General features: G+C 39.1%; 1 protein-coding gene across 1 annotated transcript in view; it reads right to left on the bottom strand.

Moving 5' to 3' along the window:
• The window catches only part of CSMD1 (CUB and Sushi multiple domains 1), a gene marked incomplete at its 5' end in the record, with an annotated part of 442,872 nt that overhangs the window by 383,713 nt on the left and 43,400 nt on the right, over window positions 1-15,759 (bottom strand). The gene's annotated exons all lie outside the window — the stretch shown is intronic.

Raw genomic sequence — 15,759 nt, 5'->3', positions numbered from 1 at the left:
TCCTGCTGGCGTCTTCCTAAAAGCTATACTAGTGTTTCTCCTGAGAGGGCTCTACTGTCCCTGAATTTCCCATGAATTCTCCTATAAATACGTGGTGATTGGTGTTCTGCATGTTTTTCATTCTTCCTTCCTTCCTGTACAACAGGTTTATTACTCCATATAGAAAACTAAACCTTGAAGACAGGGATGGTTGAGTACATAGACTTTGTTTATTGCACCATCTCAGAAAACCTGGCAGTTAAAATAGGAACAGTGAGCTCTATGCACGTTATTATGTTTGCTTGAGGCTTCTTTATAAGTGTTTTGGATTCAAATGAAATATGAAATTTTGAATAATTCCAAAGTATGATTACTATTAGTAATAGCAATGTGAAATAATTAAAAATCTGTAGGACCTGGATCTTGACCTAGTGGTTAACAGAGCCAGATCCCAGATGGCTCAACTGCAGTTCAAATCTTAGTTCCAGTGGCTTGAAAACCATGCCCATGCCTGTGTGTGCATGTGTGCTCGAAATTCTGAAGAGATGAAGAAATGGAGAAGGAAGGAATTCAGCATGACCATTCCCCACTGGGGGATGTTCCTCCCCCTCCCTCCTTGTCTCCCTGTCAGTCTTTGAGCACATGCACCCTCTGGGACCTTTAAACCAAACCAAAACAATGCAAAAAATTCACTGCTATTTCACATAGTGATCTGGCTTTCAAAATAATAAAAAGAAGCATATGCCTTTCACATTGGGAAGGATTTAAAAACATAATTCAATCAGAAATATGTAGTTAGTAAACTTTCAAAATAGATTTAATAAGATTATTTAACAAATCTAGAACAAAAGCTATACAGTTTCATATTTCTCCATAAATTGATTTTCCACCAGGGAATCCCATCAGCTCTCATTACATTTCAATGTGGAAATGTCTGGTGACATATTTACATAACAAAATGGTCACAGTGAATTTAGTTTGAGGGTGATAAATGAAGTGACAACAAAGATTTCAAACAGTTTTTGATAACCAAGACTGAATAGCAGAGTAATTTCCAACAGAAGCAGAACCTTTTCCTCTACTAAATAATAAATTATTTATATTTTCACTTCAAATTAGGTATGGGAATATGTCTTTTAAATTTTTAAATACTGGTTACATGATTAAGTACTTAAGGAAGAAATAAAATATATAAATGAGCAATTTTCTCGTATGTCTTTCAATTATAATGTAATTTCCTTGTATTATGTAAAAGAACAGACAAATAATTTCTTTTCTCAAACAGGACCATTTCAGACTGCTCTTATGTCATGCTAGAGTGCATTTTCACCTCCAGAAGTTTCCATGTGCATGCATGACTACCTCTGGAACTTTAATATCTTGGTTCCTCAACTGATGTTCATTGGCAAAGATTTATAATACCTCAGGTTTTGTTTTTGTGCTTGTATTTGTTTTTAAGATTTTTGCTATAGGGCACATGCACTCACCAGAGAGAGAGAGACAGAATGTGAGAAATCATCCCCTGGCGGGGGGAGGGGGGTGGCCACATCACAATCCCTTCTCCTTTATTCTCCTCTCAGAATTTCGGGCATGAATGCACATGTGCCCTGTGTGAGTTTTAAGCCACCAAGTCTGGGACTCAAACCACAGTCTACTACCTGGGAGTCCAAAAATGTAACCATTACACCATCTGCTGGTCCCAATACCTCTATTTTAATAATAGTCGAAGCTGTAGGGAGTCCTCTCAATACCTTATGTATAGATGTTGCTGTGTTACAGAGATGTAAGACTGAATGACTGTGGCCCCTATAGGCAATGGTGCCTTGGTTATCCACCCACACAGACCTTCACTGCTACCACCTAACGCAAAATCTTCATACTACCAGGGAGGCATTTTTCCTGTCAAATACGCTTAGATTTTGGATAATGGAAAAAGATTTCTGAGTAATATGATGGCAAAATCCTAACTTAGGAAATGATTTTTCAGTAAGTCTTGTTCCCCACATCCATGGAGCTTAATAGTGCTGAAATCTCCCCTAACAATCAGAACTCAAATCTCAGAGTCAGGACCAGCAGTTGGTGTAATGGCTGTGTTGCTGGACTCCCATGTACTGTGCTTCAAGTCCCGGACCCAGTGGCTTAAACTCATGCCCGGCAGCATGCCCAAGATCCTGAGAGGAGAATGGAGGAGAAGGGATTGAGGTGTGGCCATCCTCCCTGGGGGGTGATTTCTCACTTTCTGTCTCTTTGTCTCTGTCTGTCTTTCTGGTGAGCACATAAATTCCATAGCAAAAACCTCTCCAAACAAACAGACAAACAAACAAAAGAACCTCATAGTTATATATATTTTCCTTCATCTCACTGAACAATCCAGTTCATCATTGACTCCTGTAAATTAAAGGTTCTTTGTTAAAAATAAATAAATAATAATAATAAATACGGCATGTATGCTTGCTAGAGAGAGACAGAGAGAGGGAGAAGGGCAAAGTACCCACCCCCCCAACTCTGCCCAATGGGGCATGGTCATGTGTCAGTCCTTTCTTCATTTCTCCACCCTGGTGGGATTCAGGGAATACATACACACATGATCAACACATTTTTCAAGTCCCCAAAGCTGAGATTAAAACCAACAGTCAGTCATTTGGGATCTGACTCCCTTAACCATTAGGCAATGGGGCCATTGTACATTATTATGATTTTCATATGTGTCATTTATTTTTCCACTTCTGCTACCATAGTCATACTATCATTACCTCAGTATAATCTACTCAGTAGTAGATTATATAATTTCCAGTGAGTAACTTCTACCTTCATTAGCTTTTATTTTACAGTCTCTACTATATATCATAGCAATATTAAAAACCTAATGCCAAATACGAAAGATGTTAAAACTTATGCACCCCAAAATAAAGCCTAAACTCTTTTTATTTACCTTCAGAAATCTACTCTCCCAATTTTCTCAATCAGTAGGTAAGACTCAACAAGGTCAGAGATGCGGGCATGACCCTCAACTCTCCCCCCCACTCACATTTTAGGCTCATACCCTCCCTTGCCCACTTATTAAAAGGAGTTAAAAGATAAACTTTCTTGAAGTCACCACAAGCAAAACTTTAAATCTCTTTTAAGACCTAAGAACTTTTTTTAATTTTTCAATTTCATCAAATTTTAGAACTAAGAAAGTCCAAAAACAATTGATTATTTATAGGAGAAAAGTATTATCTGGGACATGATAGGTCAAACAGTTGGCAGGTGACAGAGATAAAAAAAAGTACTCCTAATCTGAAGGTATATTTCCTGTACCTCACATTTCACTATTAAGACAAAATATTTGACAGTGAGCATTGTTTCTTGGCATCCATTACTGGTGTTAATTGTATCACTTCAGATTCTTTGCAAATTTCAAGTTCAGTATTCCCAGTTGTCTTACTTATTTCATATCCCTCAGTCTAATTGCCTAGTGATGGAAATTAACAGATGGGATTATTTTCATATCACTGTTTTTTTTTTTAATGTTTACTTTCTTTCTTTTTTTAAAGCATTTGATGATGTCAAAGAAACCCAACTAGCCTTCAAATATCCTTATGTCAAAACTTGTGAAATGGAGAAAAACAATAACTTTGATCCTAAGTAGATAATATGAATTTCTTTAGACCATCAAGGATACCATAAAACATTTAAAAAATAATAATAATAAATAAATGATCTGTGATCCATTTCCTAGCATTTTCCTTTCTAAAAAATATATCCAGGTCCCCATGTTTCTTACCTTCCCACAAATGACCCTTTATAAAGGCAACATACCTATGACTGACTAATACAATAATTATTACTTTTTATTACCCTTAAAGAAGAATAAAATAAATTGTCACCACTCTTCCCATTAATTTTAGATTTTATAGCATTTGGTGATATCATCTGTTGGCCTTCATTTTATTTCTCACTCAAGTCATAAGCTTTGAGTTTAATCCTTGTAATTAAATTATTTATGTCACATTTGTTGGGTTCTTTTGACTTTCTCAAAGGACTAGTGGCCAAGAACATAATCACCAATTCTGAACAATAAAAATAAATAGCAGTGTGTATCAGCTCTCCTACTGTCACAAAATGAAAACGATAATTCATTACATAAGAAGAGATAACTAATAAAACTAAACCTCATGGAAAACTTTGCAAAGGGTTATAAGAGCTGGTCCTATACTGACATGCAAGTAATGGATTCTGTGGACTGGAGGTCATGACTCAGGTCTCCAGGGGACCTAAGACTCTCAGTAGGCAAAATCTGCATTATCACTGAGATCAAGCAGACAAGGTTTTCATTGGGAAATTTTACCTTACTGCAAACTCTTCTATTCTATTCTTTGTGATAATATTTGTGTCAGTAAGCTAGCAAAGACAATAAAACACCCAATTAAAAGGCAACAGACTGGATTATTATAGGCCCATAGCTACCTCTGATTTACTTTTTGACATTAAGCATCACCTCATGTTACTTTTCTTTGTTAAAATGGCCATCACAATGCTTTCGACTTGCTTCCTTCCAAGAAATGAATGAAAATGTCTTGGTTTTACAGAAGCCTCACCGTGAGGCAGCCTAAATGGAAGATTTTTCAGTTTCAGAGTAGAGCAGAGATAAAAAGGCACACCCCCAAGCCCCCTCTTAAAAATGTTAACAAGTTTGATACCAAGTCCCTTAATGATGTTTTACAATTCTTAGACATTTATTTTGATGTTTAGTTTAAAATGTACATATGAAAACAAAGCTTTCTAGCACATACCAACATGTTGTACATGAGGATTTGCTGTAAGTATGGCATTCTCAGAGATGCGATGTCTCTCCTCATTTTAAAATGTCCATCTGTTATTTATTTATTTATTACAATAAATATAGTGTTCCTTGTAGATACTTGTAGGTAGTCTTTTTCTCTACTCTGTTTGAATTACCTGAACTACCTTGTCTATTGTGATAATTCCACTGAAGGTCATTCTTTTGAGGAATAGATTGTATACAACCCTATAAGCTTTCTTTTCTTGGAAAAAGCAGAGTAAAATGCAATTTTTCTGTGTTTTTTTTTTTTTTTTTTTTTTTTTTTTAAAAGGGAGAGCTTTTTTCTTATGGTGTTTTTTTTTTTTTTTTTTTTTTTTTTGTAGAGAGAGAGAGATTTTTCCTATAGGGCACGTGCACTCACTGGAGAGACAGAGAGACCAACAGAAAGTGAGAAATCACTCCCCAGGGGAATGGTCATGCTGTAATCCCTTTTCCTAAGTCTCAATTTCCTGTCTCTAAAATGTAAATAACAATAGGACTCTCTTCAAAGATGCAGTTTGGAAATAAAGTGAGATTATGAATGTGAATTACCTGGCACAGTGTTAGTGCTCATTGATATATTAGCCAATGTTATTCCGCCTTAGCTTGGTATTTTATCTCATGGTGTCTTCATGTTGATATACACACACACACACACGCACACACACACACACACACACCCCACATATGTGTGTGTGTGTGTAATTATGGTTTTTTTTTTAATTTCTTGGGAGAGGTTTTCGCTATAGGGCGCGTGTGCTCACCAGAGACATAGAGACAAAAAGCGAGAAATCACCCCCCAGGGGGGATGGTCACGCCGCAATCCCTTCTCCTCCATTCTCCTCTCAGGATCTTGGACACGCACACACACACGCCCGGCGTGAGTTTTAAGCCACCGGGTCCGGGACGTGAACCGCGGTCGACTATGTGGGTATCCAGTGACATAGCCATTGCGCTAACTGCTGGTTCCCTGTAATTACGTTTGATAACTATACATCTTTACAGAGTACAGTATGTTTTTTCCCAGCAAAAATATACTGTATGTCATTCAATTTTTAAAGTGACTATTCTTATTCCTTTATATGTAAACATGATTCATTTCAACATGTAATTTTTCTGGCCTGAAGACAATTATGGGGTCCTGTTCTCCAGAGAGAAATTCACACAGTCAGTGTTGGTAACAAATAAATAGATCATAGATAGATGATAGACTGATAGGCAATTGTATAGTCAATAAGTAGGTAGCTATATGATATAGATAGAATGATAATAGATAGGTCACAGGTGGTTAATTGATAAATTGATTGGTCAATTGAAAGATATATATATGACTGATATACAATAAATTAAGGATGGGTGAATAGATACATGATAGGAGGTCAGCAGGTAGGTAAGGTAGACAGAAAGGTGAATAGAAAGACAGATGACAGACAGATAAACATAAATGCCTGTTGAGATGTGTCCTAGATGCTTTTAACACAGACACATGAGAAATTGTTTTTTGACTGAGTGGCTTGAAAATAACTAGTTTTATCTTAAAAAGTCATTTGCTTGGGGCTTCCCATCCACCTTCCAGGCCTCTCTGAGCATCTCTCCAAGTAAGACCAGAATTAGGATGGGAAAGGGCAGAAACAGTCCTGCAAGGAAGACTGCAGCTACAGGTGGGCTCATGCATGGGGAAGGTGCAGGCACATAAGAAAACCATATCTCAGAAAATACAGAATGACTCTGCAACCTGTTTTATTTGTGACAATAAATTCATAGTCATAAACTGAAACCCTTTCTAAAAATGGAAAAGTACATATAAGCAATCAAACTGTGTCTTTCTCAGAAATCTATTTTGTATCTGTAAGTGTGTGTGGGTATGTATGTGCATTTAAAAATGTGCGTGCACACACAGACTTTTTTTTTTTTTTTAATGAACTTACCTGGAAAGGAATTAAACAACCAGATTTCTAGAAAGGTAAATGTGAGGGAGATTCTACAGTGACCTCAATGATTCCAACTCACGGTGTTTAAACCTTACACAGAAACCCCCTTCTCCTTTGAGCAGGACAGAAGCTGTGACCAGCTTCTATTCAACTGAATATGGAAAACATGAGAGAAGATTCGAGATGTAAAGAAGGTTCCAAACCAGTTGATTTCTGATTTACTCAAAATAGAGACCATTCTGAGCAAGCCTGGTTCAGTCAGAGGAAAGTCCTTCAAAGAGGGTTTGGCTCTTTGTGAGGTGAGAGCTTCTCCACTGGCCTTAAAGAAGCAAGCAGCCAGGAGGGAGACAGTTAACCCATCCAACATCTCCAAGGAACTGAATTCTGCCACCAGGCTGGGATGAGCCCATAGATTGATTATAGCCCTGTGAGAGCCCCAGAGAAAACCCAGCCAAGCAGACCCAAGGACACTGTGAGATTATAAATGTATGTTGTTTTAGGTCCCTGAGTTTGCAGTTTTGTTACACAGCAATAGAAACTCAATATACAAACTAACTGCCTATTATTTTTAACACCTTTACAAAATCACCTACCAGTAAACTGTGGAAAAAACAGATAATGCTTATCACATTCCTTCCAATAGTGTCTCAGCTAAATTAATAGTTATTTAAGAACAAAATCGTGCTCCATAAGCCTGGATTTACACACTACACATGGATACTGTAGTAGTTTCACATGAGGAGATGCTACAGTAGCACATTATGTTTGCCAGAGTTTTAATCTTCATAAAAACCTGTTGGTGTTAATGTAGACTTAAGTGCAGGCTGTTTTTATGTTTTCTTACTTTTTTTTAATCTCATTCTACTTTTCCTTTGTAGCACAATTGCGAATAATTTTTAAAGCTACCCACTGAACATAAATGCTTTTACATGACATTGTAGAATAGACTACACTATAAAATTCAAGAAGGGGATGAAAGCTATTCTTTGATTAATACGGCCAATTTTAATTCTAGACAGTGAGGTCTTACACATTACAACCAGGAAAGTCTAGAACATTTGAGAATGTCTGTAGTATTTATAAAATCAAAATTTACATTTGAGGAGTGGTACTTAGCAAGCAGGGAATTTCCAAAACCTAATGATAAAATGAGTAAATAAATACAAAGCCTTGACCTCAGGGATGGAGTTGGTAGCATGTTGAGCCATAATACTAAAAGCCATAAGGCTGACTCCAGGTTGGGTCCCAGCTGGCCTGGAATATGCTATGTACATATATATGTGCCCAAGGTAATGACCAGCTGCAGGGCTAGAAAAGGGGACCATAGCATAGTGAGATCCCATAGAGAGTACCAACCTTTTCCTTTTTATCTGTCTTTCTCCTTCTCTTTCTCTCATGTCTGTATATGTACTTTTTATCATGAATAAAACAAATAAACTGAAAGAAGCCATCAGCAATGCCGTGAACACATGGGTGTGCACTTCAGTCTCAGAGTCGGGGAGGCTGAAGTGTCAGAAGACTCTCTGGAAGAGCACGCAGTGACTGCTGACATTGGGAGGGACAATGACATCAACCTGCTCAGGATACCAATCAAGCCTATAAAGAGTTATCACTATCAATCCATGATCTCAAGGACCTGACGTTATAGATCTCGATGTAGCTTGCTCTTCACCTTCAGATCTGCTTTCAATAATTGATTGCACTCATGTCCGCATGTACTTGATGCTTACAATATGTCTGACTTGTTCTGGAGCACCAAGAGACAACACTTAGTATTTCTTTATCAGCCTTGAGAATAAACAAAGTGATTGAATATATATATATATAAAGGATATAGTCATGCCCAGAGCCATTCTCTCATTTATAATAGTATATTTAATGTTGTTGTCATTCTAATTCTATTGGCATGCTAATAAAATCAGGAGGACAGCGGCATAAGCCCACAGCTCTGGGTTTTAATTTGCTCATCCCACAGAATGTGTGGTGGTCTGTTCAGAATCAGTCATCCATGCCAAGTCCCACCTCTGCCTCTTAGTTCCTGTGGCAGAAACGTGTAAAGAGCTACAGTGGAAGAGGCAGCAAATGGACGGGCTGTTTCGTAGAGGAGGAAGCCAGCTATGGATCCTAATTTTTTTTGTTTTAAATGGTAATAGGACTTCCTCGACCTCACTCTAGTCTTCCTTTTTCTTTTTAAACTTCTTTTGTTTTTACTTTTTTTTTCCAACTGCCAGAAATTACACACACTTTCAGAGAGAGATAGAAAGAGAGAGAAGGGAAGGGAGAATGCAACCTCTGATGGGGCATGGTCCTACTGGGATCTCTTCTCCACCGCTCCATCCTGTCAGAATCAGGAGTACGCATGTACAAGAGCCCAGTGAGCATTTCACATTGCTGGGCTGGGATTCAAACTGCAATTGGCCATGTGGGAACTGGCTCTCTTAAACACTAGCCATGGGGCCAGCCCATGTAGTGTTTTTAAAACATTATGAGCAGGCAATCTGCGGATACACAATGCTGGTTACATTTCAGACTACCATGGAACCACAATGAGCAACAATCAGTCTTTAGCATCTAACCTGTCTTAAAATGGTCAGCCCCCAATCTATTTAGGCTTATATTATGCAATAATGTTGCAATAATATTTCCCTTAAAAGTGCATCCATGGGACCAGGAATTAGCATAATGGCTATGTCACTGGACTCCCATGTAGTTGCATCCTGGACCCGGTGGCTTAAAACTCGCGCCGGGCACGTGTGCGTGTGTGCCCAAGATCCCGAGAGGAGAATGGAGGAGAAGGGATTGTGGCGTGGCCATCCCCCCTGGGGGGTGATTTCTTGCTTTCTGTCTCTCTGTCTGTCTCTGTCTGTCTGGCGAGCGCACCCACCCTATAGCAAAAAAATACCTCTCCAAAAAAAAAAAAGGCATCTATTAACAAGGCTATATTGACTCTCAGTCATTCATGAAGAATCTCAGTGGCAAAACGAGAATCACAGCTCTCAGTCATTATGCTAACTAGGGCACAGAACACAGAAGGCATACCCAGTCAAAGCTCCCTGACATCCGCGGTTGGTGGTGGTGTGTCTCTGCCCTCTTTCTCATGCCACTGTGAGGGCCATGTGTTGGACTGACCTCACCTGCGCCAATACTCTCTGCTCTGGGTTGGAAAATTATAGGCCCACACTCTTTTAACTGCTATGATGACCATACACTGAACTGCAAGCAGAATAGATTTCCAGTTCCAAAATGCGCCCACACACAGGAACGGTCTCCCATTTTGCAAAAGACTAAAGATGAATGGTTACTGTAGCTTTTGTTTTTGGAGTGTCTCCTCAATAGTTGGTCAGTCATGGGACTGGATCTGTAAATTAACCTCTTATTCTTACTACAAATCAGTGTGGCACTGTTTATTTCCGTTTTACCAGGTAAAGACTGGGGCCCAGGGAGGTTGATTCACATAACGGAGTCTATGCAGTAAAAGGCAATGCTTGATCCACAACTTCTTTGTCCCTAAAGATTTGGGAACCAGCAGTTAGCGTAATGGCTATGTCGCTGGACTCCCACGTAGTCCACTGCAGTTCGCGTCCCGGACCTGGTGGCTTAAAACTCACACCGGGCGCATGTGCGTGTGTGCCCAAGATACAGAGAGGAGAATGGAGAACGGATTGTGGCCATGACCATCCCTCCTGGGGGATGATTTCTTGCTTTCTGTCTCTATGTCTCTCTCTGTCTGTCTGGCGAGCACACGCGCCCTATAGCGAAAACCTCTCCCCCCCCCCCCCAAAAAAAAAAAAGATTTGACTTGCCTACTCCTCGTAGAATTTTATTTTGGATTGATTTCCATGTGCAGGATTATAGGTAAAACATACACACAGAAAATACACCTAGAGTCCTGTGTTGGAAATAACTGTTCACAGAGCTCTGAAACACTTAAGTTGGAGTACTATCTCCACTCATTAAGCTTGCCAGCATGAACAGGTTTCTTGAAAGCTGTGGTCATACATTTATAGTAAGACGTGAATAATAACTATAAGGTTTTTATCGGCATTGAATGAAATACCTATGAATTATAATGAATGCCAGACAATCCCTTTTTGACCAGGTGTGTTGCAAGTATGTCTGAGGCTTGATACCACTGCATGCACTCCTTCTTCCTATCACAAGTTGTAGGAGTACTCCTGTCACGAATATGCATTATGCTCCATTATTTTATTTTATTTCTTTTATTTATTTAATTTTATTTTATTTTTTGCCATAGGGTATGTGCCCTTGCTAGAGAGAGAAACACTGAGAAGGAAAGTGAGAAATCACCTCCTTAGAGGAGGGCTATGCCACAATGCCTTCTCCATTTTCACCCTGGGGGTTTGAGCACACGGGCACACATGCCCAGCATGATTTGCAAGCCACCAGGTCTGGAATTCAAACCACAATTGGCCATTTATTTAATTCATATATGTCATTTGTGGTAGTCCAGCACTTTAACCATCATGCCACTTGCTGACCCCCCATTAGGTTTCCATCATACCTTATTTCTTTTTCTTAACCATCACACCACCTGCTGGCTTCCTTTATTCCTTTTTTACAGAAGTCTGAAAAATTATACCTAAATACATCTAGCACTTTGAAGTCTTTTTCTATTTGTTTTTGTTGTTTTTAATGTGCTAGAAGACATGCAGGCCTGCTAGAAAGACACAGAAACAGGGGTGGGGGGAGTGAGGAATCACACCAACATGGGTACACTGCAGTACCTTCTCTATTTCTCCCTCTTTTCAGGATTTTAAGCATATACACACAAGTGCTACTTGAGATCCAGCTCATGTAACCACCAGGCCATGGCCTGGCCCACACTTTGAAGTTTTTAAAGCAATTTCATAAATGTTTTCTGCACAAGTAAGGAACATAAATTATTACTGTCCTGGTTTCACAGAAAGAAAGATTAAAAATTGGAAAAAGTTTGGTGGCTAAGCTTTGAGACTGAAGAATTGTATCAAAACCTTTTCACGCCAGTCTAAGTTTGTCTCAGCTTACTGCAAGGGCCACACTGAGAACCTACCCTTGGTTACAATACTCCTGAGCTTTCACTGAGACACATGATCCTGAGTCTGTGTTTCTCCTGGGGGTGAGAGAGCTGCATTCACAAAACCACCTATTTTCAGAATACATTCTGAGTCTGGATTCTGTCAAGCTTGAGCTGTGCTTGAGCTTCCACGGTGGGCACAGCTCATGTCTAACGCCAGGGGTAGAGAGGCTGAGAGCTGGACTAACCAAGCATCACTGTCCTGCCTGCCTACAGTCCTGCTCTGACTAAGCCCCAAGATCCCTGGGGATGACAATGACAAGGAAAAGGTCAGACACACAATGCCGCAGCATGCTAACATGCCAGACCTGCTCCTCCCTTATTTTCCATTTCCTTACTTATTGCAAAGTGTTCAGAATTTTTCAAGAACAGAAAACAAAAAAGAAGCGTTTTAAGCATATTGGACTTAATGAAGTAAATTGCTTTTATTCATCACTTCCTTTTTTTTTTTTTTTTTCCTGCTACAGGGTGCATGTGCTCACCAGAGAGAGACAGAAACAGATAAAGCGAGAGAAAGTGAGAAATCGCTCACAGAGGAATGGCCACACCACAATCTCTTCTCCTTCATTCTCCTCTCAAGATTTTAGGCACACATGCACATATGCCTGGTGTGGTTTTAAAGCCTCCATGTCCTGGACTCAAACTATGTAGTCAGCCATTTGGGAATCCAGTTCCTTAACCACCATGTCATGAACTGGTCCCTGCTATCACTACTTTATTAAACATGTCATATGTATTTAAGACATTCTTTAAAGTACATATTATAAGCCAGGTTGAAATATTTTTACATATTTATTCCCATACCTGACTCTTACCTACAAGATTTATTCTAGAGCTGAATTATAAGTTTAGGACCATTTGTATGACATCAAAGATCTCATTAGGGCTTATGGTCTTACCTAAAGAATGATAGAGAAATGGACCAACTACATAGACTCGTGGTTAAAAGAGCCAGATTCTACATGGTCAACTGAAGTTCAAATCTCAGCCAAGCTAGCTTTAAAAAAAAAAGAATGACAGTAAATTCTTCATAAATGGTAGCTGTTCTTTCATTATTAATGCTACATCTAACGCTAATGGATTGAGGATTCCTATCTACCACTTCAGACTGGGATAGACTAACTCACAGCCTTTAATTCAAATATGTCATAATGTTTTAAAAGAAGGCTGATCCCCCATCTGTTACAGAAACCAAGGGCTCCCTGTTTGGTTCAGTCACTGGCTACACACCAACCTGGAATTAGTCTTGTAGTAGGAGAGAAGTTAACTATATAACAACCCTATTATTTTATATGTCATCAAACAAAAATATCCCTTTGGGTGGCTCAGTCACAAGCCCAAATCATAACTGTTTATGATATCCTTTCTCCCTCTAGTCAAATTTCTGCCAATTTCCTCTGGCCAGGAAAACTGGCAATTTATAGAAGGAAAGATCGGATGAGATTTTTCTCTGATGAATCACTTTGCCACATCTACACAGCAGATAGAGCTCCTGCTTCCTACTTTTGCAACTGTTTCTCTTTTCCAAGCTACATCATTTATGACACTTAATGATGAGCAGGGATTATGGAATTGGAATTGTGTTCAAAATAAATGCAAATACAAAAATAAAAGGATACCTCTTGAGGAGTCTATAATCCATTTGAGGATTTAAAATTATCCACAAAACATGGTAATAAATCTGAGGACAGTTGTTAAGCTGCATATGTGTTGCTTTTTCATCCACGTATTCGAGTTATTCATTTATCCACTCAACTACATTTATGGAGTAGATCAGCAATGTCCTGGATGCTGGGCATGTCACAATAAAACATTCAGCATTAGCATCTGTTGTATGGAAATTATCAACTGAATGAGGGCAATGAACAGTTAACCAAGTACACAGGTGAAACAAGGACAATTCTGTAAATCAAAATAAAGCTAAAGGGGCAGCTCATGGCCTGATAGTTAAGGTGCTAGAATCCACATGGTCAATTATATGGTTTGTGTCCTGGTTATGGAAGCTTGAGAAATGTAACAGGCACATGTGCCTCACACCCAGAAAGGAAAATGCAGGGAGAAATACAAGAGAGAGGACTGTGGTGTGACCATTACCCATAGGAGGGTTTTCTCACTTTCCCTCTCTCTTTGTCTCTCACTGGTAGTGCATTGCAACCCCTGACAAACTGAAAGCAAGCAAGCAAGCAAGCAAGCAAAGTATTATAAAGGGACAGACAGGGAATTCAGGGCAGAAGATAGGGGAAACTACTTCAGAAACTTAAGAATGAAAATTAACTACCCAGGAAAAATTTGGTGATGGGGCAGGATAAAGAAAAGACCAAATGATTATACTTATTTTCCCATATCCAAATTAAACACTGTCATCTGCAAATTATTTAGGCTCACAGGCTAAGCCTTGCTTGAAATTTCAAGCTTGGTGGTTTACTCATGCTCAGAGCAGTCCAGACAGTCGTGTAAAAGTTCCTCTGAGGGCTGTTACTTTTCAAAGTAAGGGCTTATTCCCCACATTAAAAAAAAAAAAATCAAACATGTATAGGACCAGGCAGTGGCATGGTGGTTAAGGTAGCTGGTCCCACATGGGCAACTGCATGGTTCAAATTACAGACGTGGTGGCTTGAAAAATAAACCAGGTGTGTGTGCATGCACACTCAAAATCCTGAGAGAAAAATGGAAAAGGGTTGTGGTATGGCCATTTAACCGGGGGAGTGATTTCTCACTTTCACCCTTTCTCTCAGTCTCTCTTTGGCAGTGAATATGCCCCGTAAATAAAACTTAAATAAATAAATAAATACACAAACGAATAAACAAAGGTGACGTATGAAATACTAACAGCTTTATCCTGTTCAACTGATCATTTATCTCTAACTTTGCCATAGTTCTTTGAAATAGCTTTTATACCCATCTGTTATTTCTTGTCTATTTTCACAAGTCCTTTATTTCAAGTTGCTTTTTCTATGCCATTTTTAGATATACCCTTGATTATTTATCAGCTTCCTACTGTATCCAAGGTCTATAACTGTAAAAATATGAAACAAAAATAAATGAGACTTAACAAAACCAGGGGAAGGGTGGCCCCAGGAAAACTAGCAGTCTTGTTTTTATTTCTTTATTTCTATTTTGGACAGAGAGCATGAGCAATCACCAGCTAGAGACAGAGGAAAACAGAAAGAGGAAAAAACCCAATGGGGTGTGATCACAACGCAATTCCTTATCCTCTACTTCCCCATCTATTCAGGATGGGGGCATTCACACCTATGTGCCTGGCCTATTTTCAAGCTACTGGACTCTTGAAAAACAGAAGTCATCAGAAAAGTCATGTATTGGGATCAGCAGTTAGCATAATGGCTATGTCGCTGGACTCCCATGTAGTCAACTGCTGTTCAAGTCCCGGACCCGGTCACTTAAACTCACGCCAGGTGTGTGTGCATGAGTGCCCAAGATCCCAAGAGGAGAATGGAGGAAAAGGGAATGCAGCATGGCCATCCCCCCTGGGGGGTGATTTCTCACTTTCTATCCCTCTGTCTCTCTCTGTCTGGAGAGTGCACTCTAGAAAAAAAAAAAAAAAAGAAAAGTCATGTATTTTTCTGTTTTTGTAGGTAAAAATATATCATCCTTTTCAGATGACCCAATATATTCTAACCATGGTCATTCATGTGGGATCCAGTTCATCAAATCACTAGGCCAGATCACAAACTGCCTTGTAGAAGGCTTCCATAGGTGATTTCATAGGCTGAGACACCTGATTCTGTCAGTGTACCCAAAATAGACTCATATAATTGGAGGGCTTGTGTGACTTCAAGATAATGTCAAAGGTCAATTTCCTAATTTAAAACAACTAACAAAGTCAGTCTACAGAGTGTGAGAAGAGGGTGGGAAAGGGCAGAGGGTCAAACATAGGGGTGTGTGTGTGTATATATATATATATATGTAAATATATATTTTACCCCTATTTCTCATCCTCTGCCACTCCC

The sequence above is a fragment of the Tupaia chinensis genome, unplaced genomic scaffold (assembly GCF_000334495.1).
Source record: "Tupaia chinensis unplaced genomic scaffold, TupChi_1.0 Scaffold141517_1, whole genome shotgun sequence".
Classification (NCBI taxonomy): domain Eukaryota; kingdom Metazoa; phylum Chordata; class Mammalia; order Scandentia; family Tupaiidae; genus Tupaia; species Tupaia belangeri.
This window is presented reverse-complemented; position numbering and strand designations above follow the sequence as displayed.